This window comes from Meriones unguiculatus, chromosome 7 (genome assembly GCF_030254825.1).
Source record: "Meriones unguiculatus strain TT.TT164.6M chromosome 7, Bangor_MerUng_6.1, whole genome shotgun sequence".
NCBI lineage: Eukaryota > Metazoa > Chordata > Mammalia > Rodentia > Muridae > Meriones > Meriones unguiculatus.
The window spans coordinates 82,847,627-82,860,277 of record NC_083355.1 but is presented as its reverse complement, the minus strand read 5'-3'; the positions used below and the strand labels follow the sequence as shown (position 1 = coordinate 82,860,277).

The following is a 12,651-nucleotide window of genomic DNA, read 5'->3' as shown; positions in this document are numbered from 1 at the left end:
AGAGAGAGAGAGAGAGGAAGGGGGGAGCGAGACCGCTGACTCACAGCGTTCCTCTCCACCTCTGCTCCCAGACTGCTCACTCACTAGGACCGCTGCCATACCTTCCTCACCACAGCAGACCGTACTCTCCCCTAAACCCCAAACCCTGCCTCCCGTAAGCTGTTCCTGTCAGGTGCTTTGTCTCAGCAGCAATGCCCACTGGAAGCAGTAATGTGAGCGCACCTTGCGTAGTCCGCTGCATTACCCGGTAACAGCCATAAACCCTCTAAACGCAGCAGTTCCTTAACCTCGTTTCCTCCGCTCTCACAAGGGGCTCCGAGTAATACAGCTCATGTGGGCCAGAGCTGGGATGAGCCAACATCAAGCTGACTTTAGGGACCATGCTCTTCACCCCTAGAGTTCCTAAAGCTCGCTGTTCCAAGACCAATAGTGACACGTGAGAGCAGAGTTCAACAAGTGTTGAAGATCGCAGTCAATCGTGTTGGCGGATCTATAGGTAGATGGATGGTGTGCAGGATTCAATCATTTCCCTCCTCCCCCTCTGACTTCCACCCACCCAGTTCCCACCCCAATACAACCCAGGGCAGAAGTGGCTTAGGAAGTAGAGACGGAGGAAGTGCTCATTCCCTCGCTCCCCGAAGTAGACACAGCACAAGTTTACAAGGCTTCACAGGAATGCACGCAGATCCTGAGAGAATACGCCAGGTCGTTTCAAAACATGCTTTTCCCTGCTCAGACCTGAAATCAGCAGCAGTTGCTAAGAAAACACACGGCCAACCGTGAGATGACTCACAGATGGAGCAGGCTCACCCTCCGGCTCCCAGGAACAGCACCCACAGAGAAGCCTCATAACTCAACTGTCGGCTGGCAGTGGTGAACAGCCAGGAGGCCTTCCATGGGGGCCAGAAGGGGAAACGCTCCGCTCGTGAGGAAACATACCTATAAAATTAATTATTACCCAACAGAGCTGAAGTTTCCCCGAAATGTGAACACCGGCGCAAAGATCTCAAAGGTGGCAGCCCATCTTCTTAAACCCCTGTTCACGCCCTCAGATCTTAACAGGGGAAACTTTTCCTCGATGTCACCAAACGGGTGACTGTGAAGGATGCTTTGACAAGAATGCGCCAAGAAACCATTTTCATTGCCAACGTGGAAGTGCAGATAATAAACAGGCATTTCACTTTTAATGAGTTTATAGTCGAGGTTCCTTTTCAGCTTTCCCTTTCCTTTCTGAATCAGCAGCTCACACTTCTAACTACCAAGTTTTGCCCTGCCTCAGTATACCCAAGAATCCCTTCCCATGTTGCCTACAACACCGCTGTCACAGCTTCTAGACCTTTGGGGTGTAGGTTTCTGTATCCATTTGAGGGGCCCGGGAATGCTCACGAACAGCTTTTGATTTAAACATATGCCACGCACCCGATCATTTCATCCACAGATAGCTGGATTGGACATCCTCTGAAGTTCCTGAGGCTTTAGAGACGAACCTGAAACTGGTCATGTGAACCGTAGCATTTTTAAGTGAAAATTAGCTAACTGCTATGGTATGAGCCCTTAATTAATGACTCATGCCGAAGCGGCTAAGCGTGAAGTTCTTAGTCATAGGTGGTAAAATCAGCCCTGTCCTCCCGATACACTTGATTCCTGAGCCTGAGAAAAACAGGTAGAGTCTGGTGTAAATCAGTTCTGCCCTCTCTCCACAAAACTAAACACCTCAGAGGCTGATCCCCGGCAAACGGCGTTATTCTAACCTTGAAGACTGCACACAGCACACTAAACTAGTGTGGGGTTTTCGCTTGTTTGTTTTGTTATAATTCTTTTGGTTTGAGGCTAGAGCCCAGGCCTCCCACACGGCAAGCACAGGTCCAACACAGAACTACAGCTGCAGCCCAAACCAGGCAACCAAGCAGCTGGAATGAGTAATGAGAGGTCTGAACAGGCATGTAAAAATCTGCCCTCCAAACCTTCAAAATACCTACCCTTCCCCAAAACCTGCCCTTCCGATGAAAAGTGCCCCTGCAAGCACAGTTCAATTTCAGTTCAATGTATTGTTGTATTATTCTGGAATATGATCTGTAAATAGAATGCTGAGGACATTGATACAATACTGCTGTGCATAAATTCTAACAACACAGTACTAACAAGCCCACTTACCTAATGAGAAGGCACAGACACACATGGTCACACTGGCTTTCTCTTATTCAGCTTTGGTACGAATAAGCTCTAGAAAAATTTATCTCTAGTTCATGCAAACCAGCTTCAAATTTATCTCAAGCATCTTAATAATCAAATAACGTAAACTCCAGTTCCTTATGGGTGAAATACAATACACAGAATTTTCCTAGGAACTCTCCAGCATCAGGGAAAAGGTGAGGGTGAAGATGGTAAGTTTGGTCGTCCTTGTTATTTGTGTACTCTATGCATGTGTGGGCACGTGTGGGCACGTGTGGGCACGTGTGGGCACGTGTGGGCATGTGTATGCCATGTGGAATTCAGAAGGTAACTTTCAGGGGCCAGTTCTCGGGTCCATGGTTCAAACTCAGCTCCTCAGGCTTGACGCCAAATGCCCTTTTTCACTGTTGGTTGGTTTGTGTGTTTGTTTGTTTGTTTGTTTGTTTGTTTGTTTTTGAGATAGTGTCTCCTGTGGCCCAAGCTGACCTGGAACTTGTGATTGTCCTTCCTCCACTTTCTGAGTCTAGTGTTAAGGTGTGTGCCCACACTTGCTTTATGCACCAACAAGGATGGAACCAAAGGACTCTGGCACTGCATGTCAGGCAAGAATGCCACCAACTGAGTCACATCCCCAGCCCCTAGTCTCTCCAAGGGCTGGGATACAGGCACAAGTCACCATTCGAATAATACAATTAGGGTCGTCTATACGGTACTTTCTCAGTTCCACCCACATTCCCCACATACACTGGGGGGAAACGACTTCAAGAGCTGGGAGAATCGTCCGCTCCCCTCTGCTCCTCCACCTCAGTGGCTCAGTCTGGAGCACACAGCAGAAGCCCTTTCCAGGCTTGTTCACAGACTGCTGGCCCCACCAGTCAGTGTTTGAATCTTTCTCTCTGTAGACTGACATCTGGTCTCCCAAACCAGACTTTTGTTTCCTGTTGTCTTATCTGGGGGAAAGCTGAGATGGGGTTCTTGCTTTGGAGCCCTGACAGGCATGGAACTCACTATACAGAAAAGGTTGGCCTTGAACTTTTGACGATCTCGCTGCCTTGGCTTTCTGAGTGCTTGGACTGCAGGTGCGAAAGACCACGCCCAACTTCCCAGACTGCGCTTTGAGAAGCAGCTGTTCCTACCAACTCCCGCTGGCCATGGACTCTTCAGCCCGGTGCCTGCCCGTGACCGACCCCACCACAACAGTGTTCAGGCATTTCTCCTCCCACACAGCTGAGAGCAACAGGACACTGATTTTCACCCCAGTACCAGAACTAGGATACAAAATGACTAGTTGCACGATTTGAAGACACACTCAGACAGAGAGGAGTTACTCACCCACTGATTCGAGCCACAGATGCTGGTGGTACCCCCCAAAAAGGAGGAAAGACAGCCAGAGCCAGACAAGTGGACGGCCTACTCCAAAGGGATTGAAGAAGTGCATCTCGCCCTGTAGTCCCATTAAATACAGGCACAGAACCAAAAAGCCTGAAGCCGACCTTTGTGAAATGAGTTTCTCTGGCCTGAGGACTAGAAGCAGGTGCTTTTCAGTTCATACACCAATGAGGAGAAATGCTTCCGAATGCAACGTTCAGAGCTTGTCAGGGCCTGGTGAGTGTCGGTAGGGATAGACTCCTTCTCCTCATTCACCTCCCTCCTTCTGATGTTGTCAGGGGAAAGAAAATCTAGTGTGCCAGACAGATTTGACTATGTGTACCCCAAGTCCAGGGGTTGTTTGCCGGATGCTCCAGAGTTCCCTAGATGCCCTATTGCTACAACTGTCCGTGACACGCCAGTCAGCTCAGCTTAAGACTGATTCACAGGACTGGATATGGTAGTGTACATTTGAAAATCTGGCCCTTGGAGGCAGAGATAGGAAGATGACAAGTTCTAGGTTAGTCTGGTTTACATAGTAAGTTCTATCTAGGTCAGACAGAACTTCAAAGTGACTCTCTAGCCCAAAAAGAAGGCAGGAGGGAGGTGGGACAGTTGTTTGTTTGGCTGGATATGCTGGCCCATGAGTTTAATCTCAGCTCAAGAGGGGGAGGGAAAGCAATCAGGAGTTCAAAGTCATCCTTGGCTACATAGCTAGTCTGAGTTAGCCTGGGATACATGAAACCCTGTCTCGGATTTCTGGGTTTCATTTCTTTCTTTAACATTTATTTAATTTTACCAACTAGACTATATTAAAGAATCCAACCACCTTAAAAAAGAATTCTTCATTTTTGTTTCACCTAATAAAGCAATACAATAAAGGCCACAGCCAGTCCGTGCTACTGTGTGAGTGGATTGTATCATTTTCTTTCTTATTATTACAGTCTGGACTTCAGAACAGATGAGAGATCAAGGCAGAAGGATAGTGCGGAGCTCCAAAGGCGCCGATCCAAGCCCACAATCCCAGCACTCGGAGGCAGAAGCAAGAGCATCCTACAAGTTTGAAGCCAACCCAGTCCAAGTATCAAGACACTGTGGAGACGGGGTGCTGAAGGGGAAGGAGGAGAAGAGGAGAGAGGGGAAGGGAGGGGAGCACACCCCTCTAGAGCTTTCGCAACCCACAGGAAGTGGTATAAAGCCACTCTCAGAGAAACTGTGATGTGCTGCAATCATCACGGAAAGCATCAAGAATGACAGCCAGCAACCAAAAACACAGATAAAAGAGTTTGTTTGTTTTTAGTTCTTGAGCCCGTGAGATGGCTCAGCAGGTGAAGACAGTTGTCACCCAGCCTGACTGCCTGAGTTCAGTCCCTGGAGTCCTCGTGGAAGAAGGAGAGAACTGATTCCCACAGGTTGTCCTCTAACCTCCATAGGCATGCCATGGCATACATGTACACATACATTAATTTTTTAATGAGAGAAAAATAAGTCAGGAGGGAAGAGGGGATGAATTAAAGATGAGAACATTAGAGAGCTTCTTCACCGAGCTCCAACTTCCTCCACATCTCTGATAAATGATGCTCTGTGAGGGGATCTCTCCCACGAGGCCCTAGATGCCGGTCACAACTGCCCCTGACCCAACAGTGCTGGCGGGGGTGGAGTGAGTGGACTTCCGCTCACGCATCGTGCTAGAAGCAAAAGGAAAGTGCATGTACAAGCTTGTAATTGTACAAGCTGTAAAGTCACTGTGAGCAGATTTCACTGGAGATAACAGCAGAAGTACATACCAGTTACTTTATGAAGAGTAACCGATAAATCAGAACTGAAACCCAAGAAGAGTAACCTTGAAGACCACGCGAGACACTGTCGTGGCAGGAGGGCATCCTCCAAACTGATGAAGTTTGATCATCATCCCAACAGTAGTAAGAGGTGGGAACCTTAAAGTCAGGGGGGCTGAGCCTGCAGGAGAGAACAGCTGATGTCTCGGTATCATCCCACCCTTATTGGCCTTGACCCTCCCTAGCAGAACAGCGCAGCAAGAAGGTCCTGTAAGGTCCTGGCCTTTTCTAGTAAAGTTCTGTGTACTATAAATTGTCCGGTCTGGCGTGTGGTGCTACAGCAGACACAACTGAGTTATCTGATAAAGGATTTGCAGCAAGAATACATAAACAATTCTGAAAACAACATAAGAAAAAAAATGCAAGGAAGATAAAGGCGTGTCTAATTGATAATGACAATATAATAATAATAATAATAATAAATGTTTTAGTTATAAGGGGCCAAAGAGATGGCTCAAGGGACAAAGGCTCTTGCCACCAAGCCAGACAACCCAAGTTGGATCCCTGAACTCCTGAAAAGGCCAAAGGAAAGAACCAATTACACAAAGTTTTACTCTGACCTAAATACACACACACACACATCATACACAATAACAACAATAATCAACACAAAAATAACAAAAGCCTATAAGTAGTTAGACATCAAAATTTAGAGCTTAATTTTTTTTTATTTTAAACAGCTGAGAGGTGACTCGGCAGGTAAAAGCACCCATTTCACAAGTGACTGATGACCTGAGTTCAATCCCCAGGGCCTGAATTTAAAAAGCTGGATACTATGTCCTGCACCAATAATCCCAGCACTCGTATAAGCCAGGCAGGAGGTAGGGCCAGGAGAATTGCACAGAAGCGCTCAGGCCAGAGAAGGCTGCAGTCCTCAGCACAGCAGAAACTAGAAAGAGCCGGCGTCAACTGAGGAAGGGACAGGCGACTTCTGAAAGTTGTCCTCTGAGCTTCACACGTGGCACACAGGTGCCTGCACTCACACGCACACACATCATACACATATATACACTCACTAATAGGTAATAAGTAAATACTAAGAAGACATGATCTACTGATGTGACAACATGAGCGACTCTCAAGATAATTATGCTAAGGCGGTGTGGCATGCCTGTAATGTCAGCACTCTGGGAGGCAGAGGCAGGCGAGTTCGAGGCCAGCCTCAGCTACAAAGTGAGTCCAGGACAGCCAAGACCACAAAGAGAAACCCTGTCTCAAACAAACAAACAAACAAACAAACAAGCAAACAACAACAACACAAAACAAAAGATAATTACGCTAACTGAAAAAAGTCAAGGCAAAAAAGAGAGAGAGAATACACAATCCCATAGGAAAATTCAGATCTGTTGAGTCAGCGTTTTCAGCGATTGTGTGGAAAGGGGTTGTGGGGAGCAAGGGAAGGCCAGAGGTTTAGAGCGCTTGCTGTTCTTCCCTAGGATCCAGGTTCAGTTCCCAGCACAACGACCCTTTAACTCCAAGGCTCCAGGGATCCAAAGCCCCCTTCTGACATCAGAATTCACATGCACACACACACATGCATACTTGTACATATTATGTGCATGTGCACACACACAGGTAACTAAAAAAAATAAAATAAAATAAAATTCTTTTAAAAAAAGATAAAGAGAAAAGTTAAATACTGTTATTCTAGGAAAGCAGAGATGATTCAAGGTAAGAATCAAAAAATAATATAACCTATAACCTCCCAAGTTCATGAAGACATGCAGGCACTAAGCAGAAGTCATTTTATACTGCCTCAGATACAATATTTTACTTTGTGAAAGCAGAAAAGGGGACATTTGACACAAGCCATTGTTGCAGTAAAGGCACTGTCTCCCCTCTCCCAGGCCCAGTCGTGTGTGTGTGTGTGTGTGTGTGTGTGTGTGTGTGTATGTGTGTGTGTTTGTGTGTGTTGCTGGGGGGCTCACACACATTCAACACAGTCTTTAACACCTGGTTGGGATTTTGGGTCTGGGAAGGTGGCAGGGGGGTGGTGTTTGCTTTGTCACCACCATAGGCTTTTTTGTTTGTGTTTTTTTTTTTTTTTTGCAACCAGGTCTCCTGCAGACTGTCTATGTAGCCTTGAGCTGTGTCTGCCCTCCAGCTTCCCCCCCCCCCCCCAGTGCTAGGATTACAGATGTCCCAACTTGGCTCTTGCTTTGCTTTTCACCCTCCCTCCATGAAGCCCTGAAGAACAAGCTCCTCATCGTGTATCCGCACCGCTTCTCAACTAACCCGTCTCCACACCGATGTTTCTCAGGGAAAGTGATTCTGCTCTTTTCCCCGGCATAGCCCTGTTCCACTCCCAGACAGACTCTTCCCATAGCCCTGGAAGCTCCTGCCTCGAGGTACCTAATGGCCCTCTGCATGCTCAGCTCCCAGGCCCATCTCCGCTCTGCAGCCTCCCATCCCACCCACAGCAAAGCCACTTCCTTCCCCCTTTCTAGTCTCAGCACCACTGTCGCCTTCCAGGAGCGTCTGGTTACTGTGCCTCAGCTCTCCGTCGCCCCATCATCTCCATCAACAAACAGTTACGGAGGACCGATGGCACACCAGGCCCTCTTCTGGATTCTAAACACACAGCGGTGAAATGGAGTTCCGAGGCTCACACCTGCTGTTAGCACTTGGGAGGGAAGAGGAAGAGGATAGGTTCAAGATCACCCACAACAACAAAGCAAGTTCAAGGTCAGCCTGGGCTACCTGACTCAGTCCAAAAAAGAAGAAAAAAAAAAAGAAAGAAAAGATACAGCAGTGGCATATGGTGGCTGGGAGAGAGCTTGGGCAGGATGTGTCGGTATGGGAAGACAAATTATAAGCTAGTGAGTGATGCATTATACATTCGGCAGCCATTGGCACTATGGAGACAAAAGTTATAAAGGAAGAATAGGAATTGCTAGGGTGATTGGGGTTACAGAGAGGAAGGCAGGAGAGGGACCACATCTCAGGCAGACACTCAGCAGCAAGAAGGCTGGTGTGACTTAGGCCCCTGGGCAAGGCGAGCCCGGTGGGTACCAGGATGAAGAAACCAGAAATCAGAAGGGGTGGCTCCGGGAGCCCCCGGCAGGTCTGTGCCCATCTGAGGGAGCTGGAAGGGCTTTTAGAAGGTTTGGAACAAGAGGATGAAGAGATCTAATTTACACTTCAAACGTGTGTGATAAAGCTGGACTTGGAGGAGCACCCGTCATCCCAGCTGCTCTAATCTCGGCTGAGACAGGAGGATCCTAACCAAGTTCAAGGCCAGCCTGGGCCACGTAAGCAAGCCCTGGCCTCCAAAACAGGAAAGGGCTGGGGTTCCACTCAGTGGTAGAACATGGAACCCTGGGTTTCATCCCTGGCACATAGCAAGTGAATACAAAGTGCGTTGTTAGTCTAGTAATGTTATTTTTTTATTTTCCACCTGCTTTCCCCACTACATAAAGTGATGACAGCTGCCTTGTCCACGCTTTATCCCCAGCACCTTGTACAGTGCAACCTCCATACTTAATAAACGCTTACAGATAACCACACAGACTACAAAATGTGGGTTCAAAATAAGCACTTGACCGATGACCAGGGGTTGGCACACGGCAAGTCTATTTGCATAAGTGAATGTTTGTTGAGTTACTGAAGATGTCTACTCAAAACGCAGGGTGAGTCTCACGAATGAATGAATGAATGACAAACGGCGTTTCATCCCCGGCAGTTACCAGAAGGGGACCCATTCCGTTTTGAATCTTCCATTAAACTCTCACCTGGAGCTACCGAGGGCACAGCCCAGACTCAACCCTCGTGACTCATTCCTTTTAACCACTGCACCAGTATCCAGCAACACCATTAGCCCGAGTCCACCGAAACGCTAACAAAATCTAAGTGGGTAAACTTGAACTTTTTTTTTTTTTTTTTTTGAGAATCTTAACATATCAGACGAGCTGATCCAAACTGGTTTAATTTTGACTTTTTTTTTTTTTAAGTTCAAACAGAAGCGTGTTAAGCCGTATGTGGTCACACCTGTAATTCCAAAACCTGGGAAGTGAGGGGGCGGTAGATAAGGAGTTCAGAGCCACCTTCCATCACACAACAAAGTAGAGGCTACCCTAGACTGCCAGCGACCCTGTATACAAACGAAACAAAACCGAAGCTTCTTCACTCAAATAGACAGGCAAACACCAAAACCCTTCCTTCCACGTTCTGCTCATTTTGACCTCGCCAGCCAGCGTCTTCACCAACTTTCTGAGTATTGCACCGGTTCCCAGATCCCAGGGTGGGTGGGGGGCTGCGGGGGTGGGGAGGAGACCGCCGACGGGCAGGCCAGGAGACACGCGGCGGTCACCTTTAAGGAGAAGCCTCCGGGAGTCCTGAGAACTTTCCAGAAAGAAAACTGGGGCCCCAATCATGCATCGAAGCATGTAAACAGGCCAAAAAAAAAAAAAAATCCCAGGCCATAAAAACCGAATGCTCCCTCTCCCGTGATGGTTTTTACTGGTCCGGGAGCTGCTGAGGAGGCCGGGCGTGTTTAACTGCGTCCCCACCCGAACGAGGGAGGAATCATTCGAGCGCAGCCAGAGAGCTACCTGCAGCAGGGAAACAGGAGAAGTTGCTTCAAATCAAACTTTCAAGCTTTTTCTCTTAAGCCCCGCAACGTGCTAAGCGGCCACAGAAAACCCTCCCTGGTTTGGCACAACCGCGCCTGCCGCCCCCGGGTCCCGACGCCCCCTTCCCCCAGGGGAGGGGAAAACAACTTTCGGAAATAAGGCGCGTCCACAAAGGCAAGTGTTAAACTGGCCTCTCCACCTCCATCTAATAAAACGGCTCCGGCGGCCGGTGGCCTTAGAGACAGTCAGTCGTCCGCACCCCACTCGGGACGCCTCTTCAGACCTCAAGGGATGGACCCTAAGGAGGGCCAGGTGCTACCGTCGGACCCGAAAGGCAACCGCAGAGACAACAAAGAGCGCAAGCTATCAAAACAGAATTCTAATCCCGGCGGTCCCAGCGCCCCCTCTCCTCCCAGCAGAGGCTCCGGGCCGCCGTGCTCGCCCCTTTTCTCCTCCACTCCGGGGGTGGGGGGGTCCCGCGTCCGCTCCACCCGTGGTGCGCCCCAGCCGCAGGTTCTCCAGTCCCCCGGGCAAGCCTCCCGTCCCCCGGGGGTTTGGCAATCTCTGCGCGCCGCAGCTCCGGCGCTCCATCTCACACCCGGTTCAAAATCTTTCCCGCCCAGGCGTGACGCGAGGAATGCAAACAATCAGCCGAGCGCGCCCTGCCTGGGTCGGGCTTGGGGGTGGGGTGGGGGGGACGGCGGGGAGCCCCCGGGACCGAGCCTGGCCCGGAGGTGACACAAAGAAGCCGGGGAACACCAACGCCAACCGCTGGCGCTCGCCCCGATCCCCGGGGTGCCCCGCCCGCTGCTAAGTTTGCAGCGCCCCGCGCGCCCCGCCCGAGCTAAGTTTCCAGCGGCCCGGCTGGGAGCCCCGCATTGGGAGGCTCCCGTGGGCCCCGGGGCTCCCCGCACGGCTCGGGGGTGGGGGGGGACTCCGCGGAGCTCGCTCCCGCCCCTTCCCCGCCCTCCGGCTCTCGCAGGGCGCTTTAGGGCGCCGGGGACGGGGGGGGGGGGGGACCCTCCCGCGGCCGCGCTCACCGGTGTCCAGTCGGCCGGGAGGCGAGGGCCCGAGCTCGATCCGCCCTGCTCCGCGCCCCTCTCGCCTCACCGCCCCGATGGCGCCCCCCGATCGCTCTCCCGCTCGCTCTTCCGTGCGGCCGAAGGAAGGCTTAGGGCGCAGCCGAGCGCGCCGCGCTCCGGACTGGAGGCTGCAGACCACGCCCAGCGCCTCCCGGGCCCGCCCAGTCCCGCGCGCTCGCCGCCGCCCGCAGCAGCGCGCGGGGGGCGGAGCCGCCTCCCCACGGCCGCCGCAACTTTCCCTCCTCCCCGGAGACCCCCTCTGCAGGTGTCCCCCAACGGCGAGCCAACTCCGGAGGCAGGTTCAGCCTCCCCCCTGCCTCCGTGCCTACCCGCGGCTGGAGACAAAGGGGAGGCCGGCTCTCGCGCACCACTTTTCGGGCGGGCTTCGCTTCTTCGCCAGGGATGGATGCCCGCCTCTGCGAACTCGGCCACCGGGCCGCCATCGGGATGGTCCTGAGACCCGGGCGGAGACTTTCTGCTTCTTAGAAGGTCGGGGAGTCCGGACCTCGACGCCGCCTACGGAGATGAGATAAAGAGACGCTTGTTTAACGGTGCAGATTAATGACCCCCCCCCATCCCGGAGGCGGGGATGTGGAGAGCCGCCCCAAATGGGAGAAAGTGGGTCCTGCAGGTGCCGGTTGGGTTTTCCAGCCGTCCTGCGGACTCGGGATGACATCACCTGGCTCCCAGTCTCCTCCCGAGCTGCTCTTAAAGGCGTTAAGACTCTCCAGGTCAGACAAACGCGTCCCTTCGCTGTTCGTACACAAAGAAGCGGCGGCCTGGAAGAACCGATCAGCTGGGGTTCTGTCTCAGTCAAACTGAGTTTCACTCAGCCTAGCCTTACGTAAGTTGTGTAGCCATATAAAAAAAAATCGTAGGGTAAGGGTCCGAGAGTACAAGTTTGACAGTGGGTTCAGCTAATCCGTGCCTTCTGGGAAACATAGTTTTAAATTATACCCGAGCTTGCGGGGAGTAAAAACTTTCCTCTCTATGAAAACAGACGTTTTACTGTCTTTCGTCCCGGAACAGTGTCTGCACGGCATTTCTTGGATTCTAGGTTCCCTCTAGGTGACCGTATTGGTTCTTGGGCTGTTTGCTAGGCATCGGGTAATGGCTTGGTAGAGCTGGGGGTGCCGTTCCCCTGGTGGAGGGCTCGCCTGGCATGCTGGAAGCCCCAGGGTTTCATCCGCCGCACTTCCGATGAGCTCGAAGTGAGGGTACACACTTGGAATCCCAGCACCCAGGAGGTGGAGGCAGGGGGATTGGGAAGTCAAGGCTGGCCTCCGCCACATAGCAAGTCCCCGGGATGGAGTACAGGAGATGCTGCCTCCTTCTCCTCTCCCTTCTAGGTTGCCTCATCCAGCCTTAATGCCAGGGGAGGTGCCCAGTCTTACTGCAACTTGATATGCCACGTTTGGTTGGTACCTTTGGGAGGCCTGGCCCTCTCTGAAGAGAACAGGAGTGAATAGGAGGGGGAGGGGCAGGCAGGAGGTGAGGGTAGGCATGGAGAGGGGAGCAGAGGGGAGGGGAGACTGTGGTCGGGGCGTGTGTGTGTGTGTGTGTGTGTGTATATCTATAGGGACACAACAAAGTTCCATAAGACAAGAAGATTCTTTTTGG

General features: G+C 51.3%; 1 protein-coding gene across 3 annotated transcripts in view; it reads right to left on the bottom strand.

Moving 5' to 3' along the window:
- The window catches only part of Syne2 (spectrin repeat containing nuclear envelope protein 2), a 302,588-nt gene extending 291,461 nt beyond the window's left edge, over nt 1-11,127 (bottom strand). For all 3 annotated transcript variants that reach the window (XM_060387664.1, XM_060387667.1, XM_060387666.1), the window contains exon 1: nt 10,990-11,127. The gene's annotated coding sequence lies outside the window, so the exon portion shown is untranslated. The remainder of the gene's footprint in view (nt 1-10,989) is intronic.
- Nucleotides 11,128-12,651: the final 1,524 nt, after the last annotated feature.